Here is a 7,154-nt window from a genome sequence, read left to right as displayed (position 1 = left end):
TAAATGTAAATTGTAAAGTAATGTAATGTAAAATGTAAGATGTTGAGCTATCAATTTGATAAAAAGAAATTGGCATATCTATAATGTAAAATTAACATACCATTGTTTCTGTAAGAAGTTATTTCTTTATATATTATTATTGGTATAATAATAGATAATATTTATTATTATTATTCCAATATATTATAATAACAATAATCTCCATTTTAAGTATTATATTATACCTTACATATATTACTGATTACACAAAGTGAAAATTCTCAATCATATGGATGGATGGAGAGAGAGAGAGAGAGAGGGAGTTGGGAGACAAAGGGAGAGAGAGTACTTGACAAAGAGAAAGGTGGAGAGAGAGGGGGAGTGAAAAGGGAGAGATGGAGGCAGAGTGAGGGAGAGAGGATAGCAGGAGGGAAGAGAGAGAGAAGGATAGAGATAGAGAGGAAGAGGGAGGGAGAGAGTGATAGATAGATACAGAGAGAGAGAGTGTGTATGTTTGGGGGTGAGATAGAGAGACAAAGAAGGGGATAGATTGATATATATGTAGAGAGAGAGAAATAACATGTGTGTTTGGGGGGGGTGAGATAGAGAGACGAAGAAGGAGAGTTGGAGGGAGATAGAGATATAAATGGAGAGAGAGAGAGAGAGAGAGAGAGAGAGAGAGAGAGAGAGAGAGGGGAGAGGGAGAGGGCAGAGAGAGAAGCAGTGAGGGAGAGAGATAGACACAAAAATGGAGGGGGGGAGAGGGAAGAAGAAAGAGACACACAGAGACAAATACATATATTATATAGTATTATATAATATTGAACATTATTAACTATAGAGAAAGAAAAGTAAGAATTTTACAAAAGGTAAAAGAAATTGGATTTAGAAGCCATAAATATTTTGGTTTTTCATCTAAATAGATGCATTTATTTTAGTGTACATATTGATTCATTATCCTATTTGATCGAATGCACTTGGTGCATTGATTTCAATGTAGTTGTTGATTTCTAATCTTATTTGATTGCTTGCACTAGATGCTTTGATTTCAGTGTAGATGTTGATTTCTAATCATATTCGATTGCTTGCACTAGATGCATTATTTCAGTGTAGATGTTGATTTCTAAACTTATTTGATTGTTTGCACTAGATGCATTGATTTCAGTGTAGATGTTGATTTCTAATTTTATTTGAATTCTCGCAGTAGATGCATTGATTTCCTTGTAGTTGTTGATTTCTAATTTGATGTAACTAGACATAAGATGTACATTAATTTCAAAGTAATTAGATTAATAGTGTGCATTGATTTCAGTGTAAGGACAAAATAATTATTGACGATGTGCATTGATTCTTGTGTTAAAGTAATTCAACCATAAATAATACTTGAATTCTCATCTTAAATAAATGTTCACTTACCTAAAATGTTTTGTTTTTGAAACTATAAACTATTTCTAATTGCCTACATTTTTATTATTCTCATTTTCCATCATTAAACATTGTTAGTCACTTTGCATTCAAACGACGTAATGGAAAACAACTACTATTGAAACTTACTTGGGGTTTAACACTCCATAAGTCACAATGATTGACTTTGGAGAAAAATACTATTAATATTGGAGTGCAAGAGAGACAAGATATGATGTTTACTACAAAATCTCGAGTTAAAGAATTTGAATGGTCTACGATTTCAACTGCCCTTTTCATATGATCCATATGAAAATATGGCATAACTAATAGGTGTGACACTAAGAACGGTAGAAGAAAATAGCTTCAGATTGATCACAATGAATACATTTTTATTATTCCCATTTTCTATCATTCAACATTGTTACATTTTCACTTTTCATTCAAAACTTTTGTTTCAACATTTTTCATCATTCAACTTATTAACAATATCTATTATCTCGGCAAACTAAGGTAACTAAGCAAATTTAAAATTAAAATGACTAGATTAATTTTAGAAATATTTAATATATTTAAAATGATCAGAGTAATTAGATGTTCAACAAATTTTCCATGGTTGCACATGACTAAATCTAGCCTAGATCCATCTTATCCTCGAATCTATCAAGCGCTAAGTGGGATGAAATCTCTCGAGATGCAAACCTTTCCACAAGTTTTGCACTAAAAAAGAGGTTTTCACCTCGAGATATTTGATCCCTCTCGATTCTTAATATATATGGGGTTAATATTGATATAGGATGGTTTAAGTAATAAAATTTATTAAAAAAATAAAGTTAAGAAGATATTGTTTTTAATACAAATTTTCCTTTTTAAATGTGTGAGTTAGGGATTTCTATTATATTTCCACTATAAAAAAAAAGTACATAGTCTTATCTACTGACATGCCACTTGGGTAATGACACTAACAACACAACTGAATTTCCTTTTTCCATATAATTATATTTTCAAAACTAATGCAATAATGCAAAATAACAATTCTGAGAATGTTAGAATTACTACTTCCTAGCATATATTTATAATAAAACTAATTAGCAAGTTCATTGTTGATGGAAAGTAAAGCAAAAAACTAAATTCTTAACATGTTACCTTGGAGGTGAGTCAACTCATATGAACATTTGATTCTCTTCTTCTTCTTAAGAATCAAAGAATTCCAACTTTGTTATCCTTTTTGCCAACTAGGAGACATTGTTGTCCATTTATTTTCACCTATATTTGGAAAGAATCTATGCAGAGCAAGTTTTCTTGTCGGACCTCCTCTCCACTGATACTTTTCCATGATAATTTTCGCTAGTAAATATCCAGTATTTGGAGATATGACAAATCATTACCATTTCAATCTGAAATATGACAGAAAGTGGAGAACTCAGTGTCAATGTCAATAGGCCCATATCTCAGCTCACAACTTTCTGCAGCGTCTAGTAGTGTGGTGGCCATTCTGCCCATGGGCATAACATCGAAAAAAGGAGGGGATTTCCACTCCACCACACGTATTTGGGAGTATAACTCTTTTGACAGTAGGGTGGCAGGTATTTTGGCTAGAGTTGGCACCAAGATGACAGGTGTGTTGATCTCATTTCGGAACGTGTCTTCTCCTCTTGATCCCCATTCATAAAGCCCAAGCTGTCCATCCAAGAGGCGGATCAAGTTGGTCCTGCACGAGCTCTCCTCCTCTGCCCGGTCTGAGTACGTGGAGTCACCGATTCCGTCAAGAATTTTCACCTCCCTTGAATTATCAACCCCCTCCTAGTTGTTTAGGCAGCGAGGAACGAAGCAAACCTTTAGCCCCTTTTTGAGGAGTCGTATGAATCCAGGGTTTTCTCCTTTAACCTGGCCTAATAAGAGGAGTTGTTCGTCCTGAAGGGTGCACATAAGTTGGAGGTTGTATACGAGCCACTTTAGCACATCGAACCTTTCCGGCCTAATCTCTTCCGTGGAATAGGGAGAAGGCGCTCCTAATGCCTGAAAATATTGATGAATCCTGCTCATTCGGCTCAGGTTCAGCTCAGATAACTTGTCATCCCCTAAATAAATAATCGCACTCTTCTAGCATACTAGATGCCTCCGTATTTTGCCTAGCCCTAGGGGCTTTGATGAATCCTGCGTAACTTGGGGGTTCATGAGCCCTTGCTGAGGGCAAAGTTTTGTCTTTCCTTTTCGATGCCTTGCTAACGATCATTTTGGCTAAGTGAAATCCGACTTTTTTGGTTGTCGCATACCGGCAGGCTTCGTACTCCTCGAGAGACATCCCCCATATGTGAATATCCACGTCGCTATAGACATCAAGGTCGGGGAACATGGAGAAAACCTTCCCCCAACCTTTCACTTTCATGAATTGCACTTGGCCCACGATATGTGGATGGAACTCTTTTAGCAACATAATTTTGATATCGTTGTAGGTGTATACCAGATTCTTTATCCCAATTAGATAGGTCATAACCACAGGGAAATTCTGGATACTAAACGGCGGATCCTTTGTTTCGGCGACTAGGACGCTTTCCACTCCCAAATAGAACCCGAGAATCATATTGATCATTCCCTGGGGAGAGATGTACATGCACATCGACACAACCAGAAAAAGGTACAGTGGTTTTTTGTTACAGTTTGTTTTGTGACAGGCAGCCATAAGTGTGTTTCGGGTGTTGTTCGCCATTATCAAGAAAGAGATGCTCTTGTAGCAACTGAACGGAAGAGAAAATCCATGAGATTCTCTATGAATTATGAGAAGTAAGCTTAGGGTTGAACCTCCCAATAGTGACCCGCATTTCTCCACCCTACAAATAGTCCGGTAGTCTAGAGGTGGGGGAATCCATCAATATCAATATCTTGTCCATTCCACTCTGATGAATAAGGGAGATTCAAAGCATATATTATATATGTCATTATGCAATCGAGATCTTGAACTAATTGGTTCATTTCAACCAGTGATTCCAGTGATTCCAGTCATGAATGAGATAGGTTATATATGTCATTATGTGATCGATTCATTCATTATATATGTCATTACGCTCCTACCTACAAGCCCTCTAACCTGCCAAGCCATCTCATCTGCCAAGCTTGGTTCATGGTAGTGATGTTATTAGATGGTATCTAGGTTTAGAGAGAATTGGTCTAGCTGTATATAGAGAAAAGGGGTTCAGTGGGATAGATCTACTAGATGGAGATAGAGTTCGATGGGGATAGGGTGAGTTCATCTTAGCGGTCTGATTTTGATGGTTGGTATGGGTGCTAGGGATAGTAGGGATGGATGGAATGCTTGCTTGCTGGATGGATAGTTGTCAGAGTCTGCCTGCTGTATTTGATGAGTTAGCAGAGTAAGACGTATGGAGATAGAGAGAGTTTAAGTGGTCTACGCGGTATGAGTATGATTCTGATGGCTAGGCTAGAAGGTCTGGATGTTGAGATGGGTAGAGGTTCGTTGGGTAGTATGGGCTCATAAGGCAGGTTGGAGTGTTGTGTAAGATGGTTGTTTCCTCTGCCTGCTGGAATGATGGTTGGAATGCAGTCTGCTTCCTTGATTGACTGATTGATTGATTTCAGTCTACCTCCTTGCTTTATGGATAGATTGATGGAGCTTGTTAGAATGAGCTAGGCATATATGCTTTAATTGGTTGAGTGTCTGCTTGGTTGATTGGTTCAATACGCTCAGTATATCCTTAGAGAGATAGTGATGTTAGTGGATGTTTCCATAGGGAGGAGCTAGTTGTGTTCTAGATGTGTATAGCTAGAAAGAAGGTAGGATGGGTATAGAGAGAGATGAAGTTAGTATGAACAGTTTGGAGTATGAGAAAAATGAATCTAAGTATGATGGTTGGGGATAGAGCACTCAATTCCTATAGTATGAGTGGTCCCAACCTAAAATCAGACCGCCTCGTTCTGACTAAGATGTTAGGGACCCAGAACTGGCTTGCCTCGGTCCACGATTACCACCAACCCATACCAGAGGCCACTGGGTTAGAGGGGACAACACATGGATCCCAATCCACAAAGTGGACTGTCAATCTTAAATTTAAGATGGGCAGTTAGGGAAGATGGAAGCTGACTTGCCTAGCTAAGGATGGATCCACTTTTCAGGTGGGCCACTAGGGGAAATCTCATCAACCCGGCCACTGGTGGTCCCAACCTCATCTGAGACTCCATAAATAAATCAAACTTTCTCTGGGGAGACGCCCAGGTCCCTTCTCCCTCTCATGATACCTCTTATTCAAAAGCTGGAAAGCCAAAGTCTAAGAAGGTCAAGTGTGTTTATTGCAACAAGCTCAGGCATGATGAACACAAGTACATGAAGAAGCAACTTGATCATCTTAGTCATCTTCTTTATAAGAAGAACATCACCCAATTCTGTCAAAAAGAGTTCACCAGCTGAAGAGTCTGCCAAGGCATAGGAGAAGAAAGCGAAAGCAAAGGATCCAGCTCAGGCACTTGTAGCTGTTGCATCTCAACCTTCCTCATGGGTGCTTGACTCGAGTGCTTCACACCACATGGCTTCATCTCGAGATGACCTTGCATCTTTGGAGCCTTGTACTACATCGACTATCTGGATGGGAGATAATACTCCTTTTGAGGTCTATGGGAGAGGATCTATTGATATGGATGATGGGACATTTCAAAATGTTATTTGTGTTCCTTCATTATCAACCAATCTCCTCTCTATTTACCAAATCACTCATTCTGGTTCAGGCAGGCGGGTTGAGTTCACACCCGATTCTATGGTCATTAGTGAGATGACAAATGGTGTTCTCAAAATTTGTTCCCAAGACTCCATCTGTTGTTTTACTCACTCATTTAGATGAGGTGAGAAGATTGTGACATGAGCAGTTTGGCCAGCTCAACTACCACTATTTGCAACAACTCAACAAGAAGAGCATGGTTACAAGGTTGCCAGATGTAAGATTTTCTGATGGTGTCTGCCAGGGCTGCATTCTTAGCAAGCATCCGGAGGATAAGTTTGACAAAGGCAAAGCATGGAGAGCTAAAAACGTTCTGGAGCTTGTTCACAATGATTTGATGCTGCTACACATCTAACAGTGAGACCACTTTGGGTGTGTCAGACACCACAGGCAGTAGGCGATGTAGTTGGGGATCTAGCAGACATCAGGCAGACACGTTCTCAGTTTCAGGGTGCTCCACGGGCTCTCTCTACTACAGAACCTTTTCTACCAATCCACTACTATATTTATACTACTGCAAATCTGCAGTCTTTTCAAGAGGCTTCTGGTATTCCTGAGTGGGACGCAGTAATGCAGGAGTATGGTTTGCTGATTAGGAGCCACACTTGGAATCTAGTTTCTATCCATCCAGGAAGAAAGCTTGTTCGATGTAAGTGGATATATCAGACAAAGTTTGCAGCAGATGATATAGTAAATAAGAATAAAGCTCAGCTAGTGACAAAGGGCTTATCAGAGGTACCTATCATTGACTACAATGAGACGTTTGCACCAGTTGCAAAAATGGACTCGATACGGCTTGTGCTAGCCATTGCTGCAGCTCAACGCTGGGAAGTTCCTTAGATGGACGTGAAGAGTGCATTTCTTCACAGGGATCTTGAGGAGGAACAACTCACCTGGCATCTATTTACCCACCCACCCTGCTAGATCCTAGGTTTACCTTAGGCTGAAAAGGTAGGATCTAGGGCTGACATCAAACCACGCTCAGCCCAGTAGCTAGCCCTACCAGGTCAGGAGAGGGCTCTCTCCGAGTCAATCTCAGCAAAT

Source organism: Pinus tabuliformis, chromosome 3_1, assembly GCF_031772625.1.
Source record: "Pinus tabuliformis cultivar Carrire ecotype Pingquan chromosome 3_1, CPIR1, whole genome shotgun sequence".
NCBI classification, from domain to species: Eukaryota; Viridiplantae; Streptophyta; class Pinopsida; order Pinales; family Pinaceae; genus Pinus; species Pinus tabuliformis.
This window is presented reverse-complemented; position numbering follows the sequence as displayed.